The 17,741-nt window shown below is 38.8% G+C and overlaps 1 protein-coding gene across 3 annotated transcripts in view; it reads left to right on the top strand.

Annotated features, from left to right (window-relative positions):
- The window catches only part of LOC124274929 (growth hormone secretagogue receptor type 1-like), a 127,839-nt gene that overhangs the window by 44,883 nt on the left and 65,215 nt on the right, over nt 1-17,741 (top strand). For 2 of the 3 annotated variants that reach the window (XM_046710297.1, XM_046710295.1), the window contains one exon: nt 3,347-3,470. The exons of the other annotated variant lie outside the window; for it this stretch is intronic. The gene's annotated coding sequence lies outside the window, so the exon portion shown is untranslated. The remainder of the gene's footprint in view (nt 1-3,346; nt 3,471-17,741) is intronic. 3 annotated transcript variants of the gene reach the window in all.

Genomic DNA, 17,741 nt, shown 5'->3' with positions numbered 1-17,741 from the left:
CTTTTAAGATGCAATGTCAATTTTTAATCACATACTGATCGATACTGAGGTAGTTTGATGACACGATTAATCTCAATATTTACATCAAGGAAACCTTCTGACAAACATTTTCAAGATTGACAGAATAAACCCGATTCCTCCTTGGGCAAACACAAGTTAATGTGAACCGTAAATGCTAATGAATGATTCCAAAGCAAATCATGTGAAGAAAAATGCGTCATTATTCGCCTTATGCCAGTGCGGTTCCACACATCTGAGGCAATCAAGGGAACCTCTCTCAATCAATCCAAGTGTCAGTTATCTCCGATATCAGCTTCGACCATATGCTATTTAAGATTATTTTATAATATCCTAATACACAGGGCTTATACATCGCCTTAAGGATGTTAATAACATATCTTACACGTGTGAGCAACCAGTTTTAATGTAACTAAAAACAACAACAATTAGCTAAACAGCAAGTACACGTCTGTTGAAAATGTATACCCTGACAAAATATGTATGCGAAATAAGGATTTCAACAGATGGTGATAGGATTTCATACTTCTTGTCGGTAAGCTCTTAAGGCATTGAAAGATTGCACGTGAGGTTTGTCATGCCTGTTAGGATCATTAAGAACTTCAGTCTTGTTATTTACATATATACCCGTACAAAAATCATAATGTATTGTTTTGGTAAGCCGTAAGAACAACATCAGCCGAATATGAACTTTAAAATACTTGAAAATAATGTACATATATCAAAGGCTGTTTCAAACCCGTGAAGATCTGGGTTAGAATTGGTCTTCAGTAACCCATGCTTGTAGTAAGAGGCCACTAACGGGATCGGGTGGTCTGGCTCGCTGACATGATTGACACATGTCATCGAATCTCAGTTGCGTAGATCGATGTTCATCGTTGATCACTGGATTGTCTGGTTCAGACTCGATTATTTACAGACCGCTGCCATATCCTGACTACTCGACCTCTTCACAACAAACATGTTCTGTTGAAGACCAGTTCTAAGCGGGATCTTCACGAGAAATTTGTAATGTTAAAAACTGAAACAAGACGACAACAAAAAAAAACCCCAACAAAACACAGTAATATGGAAATTGTATAGATTACAATCATGTCACCATGCATCTTTCGAAACGTCATTGCAAATGCTTTCGTATGGATACCACCATCAAAGAAAAAAGGTACAGTGCACAAGTTGCGCGCATAAAAAGATACACAGACGCGTTGGTTGTTCAGGAAGAAAAAACCCATACATGCAGAAATCACTTAAAAAAACAACTTGGACTCGGTTGTTTCTCTAAAAAATACAAATTGAATCTCCTATGTGTGTGAAGCAAGAACATGTATTGAGAACAAAAATGTCATGTTCAGGTTGGTTCCTATATGCTTACTTTTGTATCAACCTAACGCCATTGCTGCTAGGGTTAACATTAACTGTCTTGAATATACGATGCCAAAATATAACGCCGTTGTGTCTGTACTGCTTCACGCTGACAGTTTCATGGTCCATAAATGACGATGTGTTAAAGACAGATAAGTCTATTTTCAGAGATAGCCCCGATGTTCTCTGTTTCGCCATTAAATATCGTTGTCATGCAAGCATGCCATCGTAAACTTTGTGCGCTGACATGACGATCGAACTCAGGATTACTGTGTAGTGCTGATACGCTAGTTTCTTGCAGATGAAACACTGCTACAAAGAGGCGTACATCAGACCGTATTACCCTCGCGAGAAGCATACAACTTATAAAATACAACGTAGGATCCGGTTCACAACAAACTTATCTTATTGTATATGAAAATTGTCTTCATCGGTATCGCCAGACAACAATTTCACGGACTTGAATTTCACGTGACAGTAATGCTTCTAATATGTAACCTCTTCAACCAAGTACAACCAAGTACTCCTTACTAACTTAAAAATTGTCCACCGTTACGGATCGAAGGTCATGGAATTGTTCTTCTCGTCTTACCGTTAGTCCATTGGACCCTAAATGAGATCGAAGACATTACCCAGTTCTGATTGATTTTATCGTCATGAGACGAGATTATGCTGTTTTTACGTACTCACTCATGCTGACTGATGCGTCAATAAGCGATTGCAGGCCTACATGATACAGCTACATTACATGGCTTCACGTCCAGATTTTCGGAGCATGAAAGGAAATTTTAACGTCAGTAATGGCGAACGTCTTGCAGGCCACGGTGACAGGAATCACGACGTGGATATGTACTTGACTTTTAAGAACATCATGATGTATCATCTGCAAGAAAGGCGATAACATTCACTCAGCAATGGATTCAAGACATCCTCGCATCAAAATGTCAAACGGGACCCTATGATAAAGAAAGTTAATGGATTAAGCCACTTTTTGGTGACAAAATTTGATGTAACCATGACACATGTCTATAATGCTTTTTTTGCTTGTGTAAATCACTGATGTTGTTGTCGAATAGGTATCGTGTATCACATGCTGTGGTTATCATTTTGACCACTGCTTCCCTCCCGCTGATCATGCAGCTGTTTTGACCATGATTCAGGATTCAAGAAGAGAGAATAATCACAGACTTTAAACAATTACCGGAATGGAAATCCTAAACCCAGTCATCACTGGTCGATAATTGATCGTTTGTACGTGAATTTTATGTGCAGAATCTGGGGTTATTCCGAATTACCTTAATTTGTCGGTAATTCCGTCGACGGATGCCCGTCAACTTTTGAACAGTCGCGGAAATTAATTATCCCTGATTTCCCCGGCAAGCAATTATGGCAAATCAGATTGATTCTTCATGTCAGTTCGGTCAAGATATGTATATAAAGTTTGAAATTGTATTGCAGAATCGATGTGCATTCCTTTCTTTTCCCAGTTATTGGCTATTAAAGAGAATATGTATCATAATGAAACTTATTTTATTGATACTGCTGGGTCGATGATAATTAATTAAATGTTTTCTAATATTTTTATGAAAGTTTCGAAAGAGTTTCGTAAAACTGAAATTCTCGTGATCGATACGGTTTCATATGAAGCAAATGACACTTTCATACTTAGGTTTCGTTCACAGGTATCACACTCACACAGGCTCCGACTACACTATACTGTGGGAAACACAAGTAATTCCAGCCGTTACCAGAAACTGGCTAAATCCAATAGAGTGCAGACTTGAAAAGAAAAATGTGCATGACTAATTATTGTAATCACTCGTAGTTTAATTTAGCAGAAAATCAGTAAGAAGGCAACATTTGAGAATGTTCGTTATTCTGTAACATCTTACTAACTTCGGTAAACTTTGTTTAGCAAATTTAATTGAAACTCGTCAGCTTTAATTAGTTTTGTTCTTCTTTTCAGATTGATAATATTATGCTTGTGACACCGATGACTGCTGGGCAATTGGAATGGATAGCTGATGAAAGGTTTTAAGCAGGTGTTATTTGCCATTTTTGCGGATCGCCGATACAACTGGACCCAAAGGGTGAGTAGTATTGATTGAAATGTTCATCATGCATCAAGGCAATATAGTTTGTTAACGAAAGTGACATCGTGGCGCTTGTATAACCTTGTCGGAGGTATACACTACATGAATGCTTTCGGGAAGTGAACTGCCTTGGCTGATATATACTGTTTCGAAATGAAACGAATGGTAAAACAACTAAAAATTGTGAAAAGTCAGTCAAATTTGGTACGGACTCAATAATATCTGCTCTTCGCTACCTTTTTACCCATCACTGGAGAGAAGCTTGTACATAACATGTTGTTATGTGTACAAGTTGACGTCTTCTAGAAAGTTTACCCCTGTGTTGTCAAAGTATAAAAGGAGAGATATGTTTAAAGGTTAAGAAATGTGTTTTAACACACGCATACCTTGACAATGCTATTGTCGGTAACCGTTGGCAATTGTCAGGAACCGATAGTTTGTACATACATTGACCGAAGTCAGCTGAGTGTTTGTATCGGTCAAGTCATTTAGTGTTCTTGAATCACTGAAACGTTCCATCGGATATATATTAAAGTCAAAACCACCTTTTACACGCACAAGAAATCTCTGCTAAAAGCAAAACCGATTGTACGATTCCGACTGTATCGTGAAAAAGAAGAATCACTATTATATAGTTATGATATCATGTTTTCGCGAAAACGTGAACATATTTTCCCGTACTGGTGGTGCCCGTCAAAATACATGGAAAATCAAATCATTATTGGACCTGAATAATACATGTACACTTCAAGATACGTGGGTCGATCAGAAATTACGTAGACTAACTGTATTCTCGATGTCCAATGTTTGCAAAGCTTCCATTTTGTTTTGAAGGAATCTTAAGCAAAGTCATATCCAAAATTTCATATATGTGGGTAATGTGGTTAACGAGATATTAGTCATCACAACACATTGGGGTATAATATTTCTAACAAAACTGCAGAAAATGAAAAACGATCTGTCATTTGGTACCCCTTGGATAATGGTATGCCCTCAGAGTATATCATATAAAATATGTTCAGTATAGTATTTGATGACTTCCCGTCATAATCAGCAGTCAAAGATTTGGATTGCTTAATTTATGTTTAGTCGAGGGCTGTTTTTTACGGACACCCCCATTTTAATCTTCCTAAAACATTGTGTCCAGATATTCAAGCTGGTACTGTTTACAATATATTGTGAGCTGACACTCGTTTGACCATTCAGTGTTTAGATTGAACCCTTGGCATCATGTATGAATACGTGAAAACATTAGAATAAGTTATGTCCTTATGATTACGTCGTCTGAAAGGGGATGGGTAGTGTCACTTTAACAAGCGATTGTCATTTCAAATTGCATTTATGAACTTTAATATCTAAGTGTGATTCTAGGGGACTTCTATCAATCTCAAACACACAACATATTCCTTGCATGTTTTGTTTCCTGAAGTTTTGATGCATTTATTGTAGATTTTGCGTTTTTTGAGGGTACCAAGAAAAAGGTCAAACAAAATGGGGATCGTGAGACTGGAACATAGCAAAACCAAATTGCTTGAGGTGACGTGAGGTGAAATGGGGTTTAACGTCGTGCTTGAGAATATTTCGCTCATATGACGACGTGCATGCGTGTGTATGTGTATGTGCGGCTGCTTGAACTAGCCCAGACTGAAGCTGGTTTTATAGTGCTAGCCCACTGAGATACCATGAAGCATGAATACCCCACTCAGACACATTATAGTGACTCCGAGTCGACCAGTCCTTGTTGTACCCATTAATGCCGAGCGCCAAGCAGGGACCAACAAGTACCATATTTTAACGTCTTTTGGTATGACGCGGTCCGGAATCGAACCCGCGACCTTCCGCTCTCTGGGCGGACGCTCTAACCCCTACACACGGAGGCGGTAAATTGCTTGAGCTTGACAGATGACATGTAGAAAAATAAAATATAAAAATAATTGCATTTGTATCGTATTCTTGGTGACTCTACATACTTTTTGATCGCCCCTAGTATATTACAGGATATGGCCTAGTCCTTCATTTTTGTCACTGATTTGGATGTGGAAACCTCATGTCTACCATAAGTCGTTTTGATATCTTTGCTGAGACTTTGATCACTGAAAGCACGGGAGGTAATCCTATGATGGTCATGCCAATATCACATCATTTAAGTCATATTGTCTGCCATTGAACATATACAATCCGCGTCAAGTCTTGGTGTATGTTTTTCAGATGTACGATACGTCCCCGAGGTAATCCCCTTCAAATACACCGCCATATCTAGCGCAATGTACCAGACTGCATCAACCATATGACTAATGAAAATGGCTGATCATACTTACAATGATGCTAATTACGTAGGATTAAGTCTCTGGTTTGTGAAAGGTCAATAATTGTATGAAGTGCCTCGTTAGTTCGATGTGACCCTTTGAAATGCTCGAATGTCAATATTGGGATACTTATTGGGAGGACGACAACATCATCCATTTAAGTATGTTTTTTTGGGTATGAACTTTTAAGAGAGAGAGAGAGAGAGAGAGAGAGAGAGAGAGAGAGAGAGAGAGAGAGAGAGAGAGAGAGAGAGAGAGAGAGAGAGAGAGAGAGAGAGAGAGAGAGAGAGAGAGAGAGAGAGAGAGAGAGAGAGAGAGAGAGAGAGAGGAAACGGAGTGAGAAGCAGGGATAAGGTGGGAAGTGAGTAGTTAATGTAATGTGGGGGAACAATCACATAGTCTGGTAGAAAGTCTGCTCTGAAAGTGACAGATATATGTAGAGTTATACACAAACGTCCTTAGGAATAGAAGTCCCCATAAACATCAGACCAGGAGAAATATAAATCCATGGGAATTATATCAATTACATACTATTATTAGTTAATCACGTAGACAGAACATGCATATCCCCGCGGAGCGCTGCTTTTCAGATGTATGCATATAAACCATGTTTATTGTTCACCATCAAACGAAATCGCCTAATATATATGCTTCTGGAATATATTAAGGACATATGAGTTCTACATTCTCATCCTTGCAATTTATTCAACGCCAAGCACGCACAATCCCCATTCCAGTCCTGTGGTTTCACGCTGATACACAACACATGAGCTGTTATTTTGCTGCATGTCAGAGATTTATGTTCTTGTCAGCTGTTGGTAGATTCAGTGGCATAATAACATCCACAGTCCATATATTACTCCACATTATGAACCACTAAGGACACATTCAGCGGCAACATGCTGTGATTCAACAGCCGTCCATGCCAATCCTATGGTTTATATGCTTTTCAGTGATGCATCTGTGCACTGTAAAAAAGCCGTATGATTTGGCACATATTTGTTTAGAAGACTTGTTTGGGTCGTCTTAAAGGAGGTCACCGAGTGATACATATAGGCTGGGAGAGCTCAAATATGGTTGCCCTAAAAGTCAAATGGCTATAGCTATCTGCACTCGACGTATAAAACTAGTGTATTATAACTATAAAACAGAACACGATGTTACAAATACATTGTAACGACATCGTCATTGGCATGTGTTTATAGAAAGTAGAAAACCTGCTCGATTGCAGCTTTAAAGTCGTGAAATGTAGAAACCAATAAAGGCTGTGATTGCTGGGATATTACTCCACGTAAAGGGAAAGCTGACTTTTGACAACTGAAGTAGTCCCTACTGCCATACGGCCTTGCTGATATTGTTTCTGGAATAGACAGCGGTTAGAATAAGCTATAAATAAACACGTCACTTATTTCCTCTTGCGACCGGTATACATGCGATCAATCACTAGTTTTTGCCTGCCTTAGATAAATTAATTAAGGTAGTCATAAAATTGCATTGCTGTATGTAATGTAGAACATTAATCGATCAATGTGCATCACATGCATTGTAATGAATATTTCTTTACTTGAAAATTAGATCCTGTTGAGGATATCTGCAATAAATGTGTGACAAAAAGAACATAACTTAATGCTTTTATGTTTAGATCATTTCATGCAAAGACACGAAGGCTTTTTACCGTCCTGTCATAGAAACCCATGCTTGACATATTCATTGTTCGACTGGTACCAATTTCAGTCATTGGTTATGCTGCAACTGACGAACTGACACTAAATGATGAATGTCTGCAAATGACGTCTAAAAATATCTCCATGTCGACAGACAAGCTGCGTAGACGTAGCTGAATGCTGGTCATCTTTTGCTGCCATCTATGCAGAGATGCTACCTTTAGACCTGTCAGTAATCTTTGAGTATCGGTTTGAATCTCAGATTTAACTTGTGTGTGTGTGTGTGTGCGTGTGTGTGTGTGTGCGTGTGTGTGTGTGTGTGTGTGTGTGTGTGTGTGCGTGCGTCTCTCTCTCTCTCTGTGTGTGTGTGTGTGTGTGTGTGTGATTCTGCATCTGCCTGTCTCTGCGTTTAAGGTCAAACATGATCCTTCTTTAAAATCAAGATTCTGTTAGCAGAGATTTATTACATCGAGGATATCATTAACTGAATCAGTACATTATTCCAACAATTTCAGCGAAAGTTGGTCCCGGAAGACCTTCATTGTAATCCTTGTGAATAGGCAAGATATTTTCTGCCCCGTGTGCCAAAGTTATGACGCTTCTGACACCACATTCGCTAGGGATACGCTGAATTATGTGACAGGAAAGAACGTTACTCAGTAATTAGCAAACGAAATGGGGAGAAAAGTCGCCTGAACCCAATCACCTGTCATCATAATATTTAATATTTATATCATACACTCCTTGCTCGACCTTGGCGCCCGTATTTTTGCAAAAACGAACGATGGCATGTGACATCTTCTGCAATATTTCAAATCTGTTATGAATATCTTACAGTGAGATAACTTATTCATAACCATTTCTAGTCATTGTATACATTGAACTATGAAAATGTCCCCAATTTGTTTTTTGTCTCTTAACTGACGTCCTGCTCATCTGTCAATGCTTGATGTTTTCATTTGTACATGTTCCCGCGTAAATACAGTTCCAGTTCGTGAGAGAACAGCGTAATATCGTTTTAGCAATTTCATAAATATGCTACGATTCAATGTTTTATTTTCTCCCCACTTCGTTCATAAATAGTAATTGTAAGTTCGTTTTTACATGGCATGAATCCAGGTAATAACCATAAATATGTCACGTTGCATTCTAGATGTTCTTTTTTAGTTATATTTCATTGCTTTGCAAATTAATCTTGATAACGTTTAGTTAAGGTCATAGATTTGTCGGAGATAAATTGTCCATTGTTCACATAACATTGTCGTACATAATGATGGACGAAATGAATAGATATTACACTGTTACAGATATTGATCCTATGCATGTGTACTTTACCTGCGTTATTCGGTAACAATGGCGATACCAGGCCCTATTCTCACAAACTACAGTCATCATGACCAATAGAATGTGTGACTGAGTCAGTGCATTTGGTTCGAAGCCGCTTTCAACAGTTGTTCAGTTAAATCACGGCGTATCAGTGAGTGAGTGAGTTTGGTTTTACGCCAGTTTTATTCCAGCAATATCACTAGAAATGGGCTTCACACATTGTACCCATGTGAGAAATTGAACCCGGGTATTCGGCGTGACGAGCGAACGCTTTAACCATTAGGCTACGCCACCGCCCCCACGACGTATCAACTAGATGGGAGAGGAACATATAAACATTTAAAACACACTTTCTGCTTGTTAAACAAGCATCAAAAACTTAATCATTGCGAGTATGAGATCTGAACAAACAAAAAGAGTGACTGAGAGTGTATGGTTTTACACCGCTTTTAGCAATATTCCAGCAATATCACGCGGGGGACACCAGAAATGGGGAACAAACAAAAAGAGGTTTCTGTCACATCTCAGTCTCGATGTCAGATAGTTAGCTGTTGTATTGACAAGCATTAACGCAGGTCTTTCATTCTAAATTCTCACAGTACATGTTTTATAATACATATGCATAGAAGCTAAAAGCTATAAGGTATCTGCATTTTGCTTATTTCATTAAACAGAAAAAAAAATAATATATCTATATTTAGATGACAAAAACCCTTGTTAGTATTTTTAGTACATACTAATAAATAGTATGATTCCTGACACGCTGACTGTGAGATTACTTAGCGTACACAGTATCTGATTTATTGGTGTATGTTTGTTACTGTAATTCCTCCATTAATCTAGGTAGATTACATGTGATTTAATACGTCTCAACGCAGCAATGGTGACTTAATGCTCACCTTCCACGAGGGGCTTATGACGTTTGACGTCATTTGGAGTGCACCGATGTCACGCAAGATTATTCGGTCCATGTAGGTATGTGTATATAAACTGATGTGCAAAAGAAAGTACACCGGTTGTGTTTCTTCCAATAAGATAAAAATAACAAAACCTTTTGATGAAATGGAAAATGTATGTTGAAGCACACTGCAATACACGTGTTTTATCAGCAAAATGACATTGTAGCAATAAACAGCGATGTAGTGATGACCACTGCAGACGGTTCCTACGATGCTGGAAGGTCAAGGTCATTCCACGCAGCGGTCGGTAGGCCCATACATGCCAGCAGGACGAAGTCGTCTTGTCACTGTGAATCGGCTTACGCGATGACCTAATGATGTGGCTGCTGATGAGGTCACCGTCAACATCCAGTTGCATAGGTGAATAACCCGCTGATAGCGATCCTCTTGGGGTGTTGTGACTCTGGAACGTCCACTTCTGCGTCGATCACATGTCTGGCCTGTCGTACTGAAACGGTTAAACAGCCGAATTATGGTTTGTCTTGTGCAACCCAATGTCCTTGCAATATCGCTGTTGACAGCACACATTTGTGTCATTTCATTTGGCCCGTTCTCGTTGCGCCGACGTCAATCTTGGCATTTCCTCGTGAGATTTCTGTCAAGTGATTGTTCAGTCTTCACGACAAACAGGTTTTATACTCTCTGTCAGAAAAGTGCTGGTGCATGGGACGATAATCACAATTTTGCAAATATTCGTGCAAAACACGTACAAATCTTTTTGGTTGCATTTTGGCAAATGAAACATGATGTTTGCGTTCTATACAATCAATGCGTTTCAATAATTTTATTAGTTAGAACGCATATTTGAGATTGCAACAACAATTACACCTGTGTACTTTCTTTTGCTCGTCAGTTTATATATATATATATATATATATATAGACACACACACACAAATACACACATATACATATATATACATAAATGTATTATCTAAATGTCATTTCAGTATATCCGATATAATCCAGTGATAGATCTGTTGTTACAGCCTGATAATTTAAATGGGTGCCTGAATAGGAAGTGTGAACTATACATAATTGTGCTGAACATATGCCTTCAAAATGTAACACATACAATAAATTGTTTGAGTATTTGCAGCTTGTATGAACTTCAAGAAAGCGACTTAGGAACATGTATTTTTACAAGCGATCAATGGATAATCCTTCTTTACGTATTTTGAAGACAGGCTTAGGGAATTTATGTTGAACAGCAAACATGATGCGCAATACTGATATACGGTTCATCTGTGTGTGAGTGAGTGAGTTAAAAGGTACCGTCACATCGGCAATATTCAGCCATATCGTGACGAGAACAATTAATTTTATACATAGTAATTAATGGTAAATTGTAAAAACCTGTCAACGAAGGACAGTACAATAACTAGATTATCACAGATTCGAATTTAAAACTAGTAATTAGATCTAAAACAGTTTAACTATAGTTGCCAATACAAGGTAAAAACAGACTATATATTGCCAACAACTGAAGGTAGATCACCAGGTTCATCTGTAGTTCCTGAATCATGAGTAGTCATGACGGCAGGATTCAGAAAATAGTCTCTCCTTAAGTAAAGCATTTAGTCTGGTGTATTAACTGACCGTTTGTATCCGCAGGCCCTCCGACTTGATAACAGAGCAACTGTAAGCTCCGACAGGCGCACAGGGGAAAATTAAATAAAAGAAAGTAAACACATCTTCTGTTGAATTCTATCTTGGCGGAAGGATACTCCACAACGATAAAACGTATTTAGCCTGATACACAACTAAGTATGCCAATCCACTGAAGCGATTGACTGATTGGAAGAGCATCTGGCATTCTCGACTTTGTCTTGAGGATCTACCGGACATAGGAACTAATGAGTAGGAATTAGTCATCATTTGTGTGTCTGGCCGTGACACTAAGGGGATCCCTGTTACCCAATCGTGTGAAATCGGCGACAGGTAGATAAAGCTGACCCACACAGGAGTAAGACTGACTGAGTATGTGGAAGTTCTTCCCTAACATTAGGTGGGGAGATGGATGATCATGACGTATGAAAGACGAGTACACTTCCTTAAAGATCAGCGCTACTTACGTGAGATACATTGTGGATTAAATTAGAGTTTCACGTTGCACTCTATTTACAATGTGTTGTTGCTCTCCTTACAAAATACAATGGACGGGTATTCGTGGTAATTATTCATTTAGGCGGTAAAGGTGTTCCCAAAGTGACAAAATATTCCATTACAATGAAATTACACCGAGAAGAAAGTGACTGATGGAATCAACAAAGCGACACTATTATTGGTATTCGACAGCATGTACCGCCTTTTAGAGTGGGTGTAAAAGTCAGATCAAACCCTCGCTTGTATCAACTATACTGCGTGCCATGCTATGCACGTAGTGTCAATTTGATAACGAACTATTCATATCATATCATTCTGAATATTCAGGGACACGAATCTTCTATTGGGGAAGCTGATGCTTCCTTCTTCCCTTCAAAATGTCATGCTCGTGTCAAACTGCCCTGGTAATAGCCACGAAATATTCGACTGTTTCTGGTTTCTCTGGTATATGTATAATTACCAACGACGCACAGTTGCACTGTCCAAATACAAACGGTTTCATCTGGAAAAGTACATACTTGGAAACCACAAGACACCCGTCTTTTAAGCCCAAGTTTGCAACGACCTAAGTGGTTGAATCCTCATGTGATTGATAATTACACAGTTCAATAAATAGCTTGAGCTTTCCAAGGTGTTTGAGTACACACTTTTTAACGACCGCAATCGTTTGATCAGGGTCCCTCAAGTTACGCTCCTTCAAATTTTAACCCTCCCAGATTGGGTGCAAGATCACAGCCTAGCCTGCCCCATCTTATCAGTGTTCACGTTATAACTGCACTCTGTCACAAGGGACTCAATAGCCGTGTCCACACATACCATCGCCTGTTTATCAGATGTGACTGCGTGTGCTGGCATTGTCTGCAGATCGATGTCTCATTGTCCGTTCCTGTCAGGCATCAGATGAAGTTCCCCAGAGAAAGAACCTGCCATCATTATAAGTAGCATCTTTGAACTGCTCACTTTTGTACCATTAAACTCTCAAAACCCAGAGCTCATCAGAATCACCTTCTGTCAAATGTACAAAGTGTATCTATTAACCGACCATGATGACTGGTTGTTTGAACTGACATTTGCTAAGCATCATTCACTGGTAACTCATGAATCCAAGAATGCGACATGAGTTATATCTCAAATATCTGTAAGCCCCTGTAGGGCAGAAAAATATAATTGGATCGTTTGTCTGCAAGGGCTGCAAGAACACAGTGTCTAAAAAGATAAAAGTCGTCAATATTAGAGACATACATGAACAATAATTGATTATATTTCTTGAATTATTTCCATTTCATCATACTAAAACGTTATTACTAAAAGCAACTTTCTAATGAGATATTGTTAAAATAATTGAAATCGACAGAACGCTTGCTATTTTAATAAGAAATCTCTACTAAAACCAGATTTGTTAAGAGCAACGTTAAACCAAACAAATATGAATGTCAACATACATGATGCATTTCCATACATTCACAATATTATAAAGTTAATATACATTAATATAAATTCTATTTTCAACTACTGCTTCTATGCAACACTTTTATTCGTTTAATGCGACCTTCTCTCACAATAACGTGGTTATGTTTTCAACAGAAATGCAATATTACAAAAATAACAAATCATTGCAGAAGCTATTAATGTCCATTGTGTGTGGTAGTGGACTTGTGATGCATAATATTCCTGGAATACGAGGACACTTTTAAAACAAAAAGCTATATTTTCATCCCATGGGAACAACACCACAAGACGTTATTGCAACTCATGAAGTTTTCTGCCAAATAAAGTAATTGCCCTTCCTGCCAGCTGCTTTAGCTGCTATGTATACATGACGAAACTACAGAAAGCTTCACAACAAATAATTATTTTTAAGGGAAAGGGACGGAATATATTGTCAATAGAAAATTCAGTTAATATGGTATGATCATATGGACGTTGCTGCCACATTGTGTCCTCTTGCCCTGACGTCGTGGCTGCGGGTAAGCCTAGTGGTTAAAGCTTTCCCTCGTCACGCCGAAGACCGGGTTCGATTCCCCACATGGGTAGAATGTGTGAAGCCCATTTCTGTTGTTCACCGTCATGATATTGCTGGAATATTGCTAAAAGCGGCGTAAAACTAAATTCACTCACTCACTCACTCTTGCCCGGACGTCGTGGCTGCTAAGGGTAGCCTAGTGTTTAAAGCTTTCCCTCGTCACGCCGAAGACCGGGTTCGATACCCCACATGGGTAGAATGTGTGAAACCCATTTCTGTCCCCCTCCGTTATGTTGCTGGAAAATTGCTAAAAGCAACGTAAAACGTCACTCACTCACAACGTCACTGCTACCATATATCATCTCACCTTTTAAAGTATTCCGCATCTAGTCTGAAAATAAGAAAAATATAAAATATACATTCGTATAAGTAATAATCAAATACAATCCAATTCGCTAACGACATGGAGATTAATGAGCATTGCGTAGACTTGAGTTATATATCAAATCATAACCCCACACAATTTGTGACACCTACCAGCTGGGCTAACACTGGACGCATTGATTACAGACATGTGGTGTTTGTTTGTACCGATGATGTATGACTGCATCGAAACATAGGTTAACGTTGAGATGCCATGTCGATTGCATCTGCCGCACACAGCACGGTTCATTTAACGACGTGTTTCAGGAGCATTCTTAGAATTCTCCCGGACGGGAAATCAACGCGCTACGTGCCATCAGCCTGATGGTAACACTTCACCAGAATCTCACTCAAAATAGCAATCGTAAACATGACATGAGGAGACGTTAAGAAACTCCCCACGTTTGTTGTAATATAGCTCCTTCTTTTGAATCAGTTCACTCGGTATGACCACTATATGAAAGTGTTTGCTAAACACGTGCTTATGATACAGTCGGAATCGTAAATCGACATTGTATTTATAACCCGTGAAGATCCGGGTTAGAACTGGTCTTCAGTAACCCATGCTTCTCGAAAGAGACGACTAAAGGGATCGGGAGGTCAGGCTCGATGCCTTGGCTGACACATGTCATCGAATCCCAATTGCGTAGATTGATGCTCATGCTTTTGATTACTGGATTGTCAGGTCCAGACTCGATCGATTGTAATTTTAAAGATATGTAATCGGCCATTCGTTTGGAGAGACTTTTTTCTGTCATCAGGAAAGTATCTCTAACGCAGATTCTATTGTATGATCCCAACTACATAAAATATGTTTATAATACCCTCGCGATATGAAGATGTTCATCTTAGATAATAGCTGGATTGGAACTCGTTTCGGTAACACTAGAAAAAAATAATACACATTATGAAATTATAACATTTCAGATACAATAGCGTCCCTGCGAAATGTCTTCGAAATCTCAACATGTGCGATAAAGAAGACCAAATATTCTTGTATGAAATTTTCCCACCCCATCGTTCTGCAATATTGACTTTAATATCTGGCATGAAATCTCTGAGGCCGAATGTGCCATTTTCCAAATCTTTCCCCTTTCATTACTCAGCTTGCAGCAATTCTTAAAGGCAGTTAGCGACTGACACTTGTACAGCGAATGAACTTCAATAACTTTACAATCTTAAGACATGCACTTTGAATTAAGTTTAAGAAACTTGCTATCTTAATCCAGTTGTGAGACAACATGCTCTTTAAAATGAGCTTGCATTGAAAGACTGAATTCCTCTATCTTGGTTGTTCAATATTGGATCAGCTTATCTTGGCGACTCAACAATGGGAAAATGAATCGTTCGTGCTCAGAATGAGAAACGCTTGGGAAGACGGAAATCTTACACCATGTACACGTATGTGGAAGAAAAACATGACCTTTGGGATCCTGAAAAAACTTAAGTAACGTGATCGTGTCCAGATTGAGAGGATGAGTCAAATAAAGTCTACTCCACACTCATCACAAGTAATAGACAGACTGATCCACGGTAACTGCAGTGAATGGACTAAGAACTGTCTGAACTGAGCTGGTTACTTCCAGCTCTCAGTCTGGTGCTGGGAACAGGATTCGGCAAATAGTCTGTTCTTTGAAACATATTAGCAATCTGTCAAATTCATTATGAGATTTTACCGGCCATTATGTCCATATTTACATTACTGATGGATTATGCGAAAACACGTTTACTAACGGAGCAATTGAAGATATATTTATGCAGGTCAACACAACATTTCAATGTGTACTCTCAAAACATGTAGGGGATTATGCAATATAATTTTTAATGCCAAATATTTGAACAAAGATATGTTGTGGCGACACATATCACATGAAAAAACGTTTATATCTGTAAAACATGAAATCGAAACGTATCCTTTATTTTGTTCAGGGTGACTTTCCTGTTAGTAGGTCCATTACCTCTTGATTTCTATATTTTTGTATGAAAAGTCGATGTGGTACCTAAAACGCACGGAGCGTTTACGGGTTATTGATATGCTGGAAAGTGGCGGCAGGTCGTGTGCGCAGGCCATGGTTTCACCATCTGTGATTAACAAAACATGGAACAGGTGTCCACGAACCAAAAATGTTGACCATTGGCCCAGACCAAAGACAAAAGTACAGCTTCCATTCATCCGAAACCAGACTCTACAAAACCGAGCTCAAACCGGGACTCAGGCAACTAGAGTACAAATTACGGGTCAGGGCCCGATCCACAAAGCGTTCGTAACATTACGACATGTCGTAACTCTATAGTTTATCATGTAGGCTTACGAATGACGTAGAGCATGACACGTTGGCTTAACATGACATAAACATCACTCGAAACTAGTATCTCTTACATGTGTTTAACTTATTCCCGTGTCCCCCTACCTTCTTAAACAGTGCGTTTACACAAACCCATACAACAGATACTAGTGCCATTTATAGCACAAAAGTCACTGTTCACAAGATGGGTCAGTAACTGATGCAAAACCCACGGTGTACAAGAATATTACCTATATGTATACAGGGAACCGTAATACCAATATCAATCTTGAGGTAAACAATGTTTATCACAAACCATAGGCTTTCTGTTTGTAACAAAATGGCCACTTTATGAAAAATAACCGTCGATGCTTTCCCGCGAATTTCAAGGAGTAATCATATTTACACATCCTTCAACAATTCATTCCCAATCACATTCAAAGCTCTAAATCAATTCATGACATCCTTCATTCAAGTCTAGTTCTATAACTAAGATCTTACATTTGTTCAATTCAGTAAGTCAACTGGGTCTGTGTGTGCACATGGCCGCAGCTTTGGGGACAAGTGTTTTGTCTCTGTATTAAAGTTTACTGAGCAGAGATCGGTACACGCCTACGATTGTACTGTAAAGAATCGAAAGGGCTTTCGAGGAGACTTTCCTGAAGCTTTAATACTGGAAACAGACTGATTGATCTGAAGGAGGAAATCTGCCTCAACGAAATGTCTGGTATTGCCAATATTTACATACCTGCAAGAGCTACCGCCAACATATCTTGACCTTCCCGTTTCTGACGGGGCACGTCTTTTTCTTGCAGCAATGATGATCTGACCTTGAAAATGTGATGGTTGCCAACTGTTAGAGTGCAGGGGTGATTGATGAAGATAGTATATATCATTCTGTAGAGTGTACATGAAGTATGAAGCAATGTCTAAATTGGCTATATCAAATAATTCCTTCATAATTTATATCCGCTCTTGGCTATTTGAACCTTTCATATTTGGGAAAACTGAACATCATCATTAACAGGCACGTTACAAATTAAAACGAATTGACTTGTCTTCCCTTTAAAGATAATGCCTAACTTTGGAAAACTAAAAAACGAAAACACAAACAATGAAAACAAAAGGAGTCCCTTTAAATCTACTGGTACCCAATCTCTATTTTGACAACACGGAATGTTTATCTCAGCTGAAGTCTTATGTTTTTTGTAAGTAGTAAGTGTGAATGCATTCCACT

The sequence above is a fragment of the Haliotis rubra genome, unplaced genomic scaffold (assembly GCF_003918875.1).
Source record: "Haliotis rubra isolate DU_JTF1 unplaced genomic scaffold, ASM391887v1 Scf196, whole genome shotgun sequence".
NCBI lineage: Eukaryota > Metazoa > Mollusca > Gastropoda > Lepetellida > Haliotidae > Haliotis > Haliotis rubra.
Note: the sequence above shows the minus strand (reverse complement) of the source record. Positions and strands in the feature narration are given on the sequence as shown.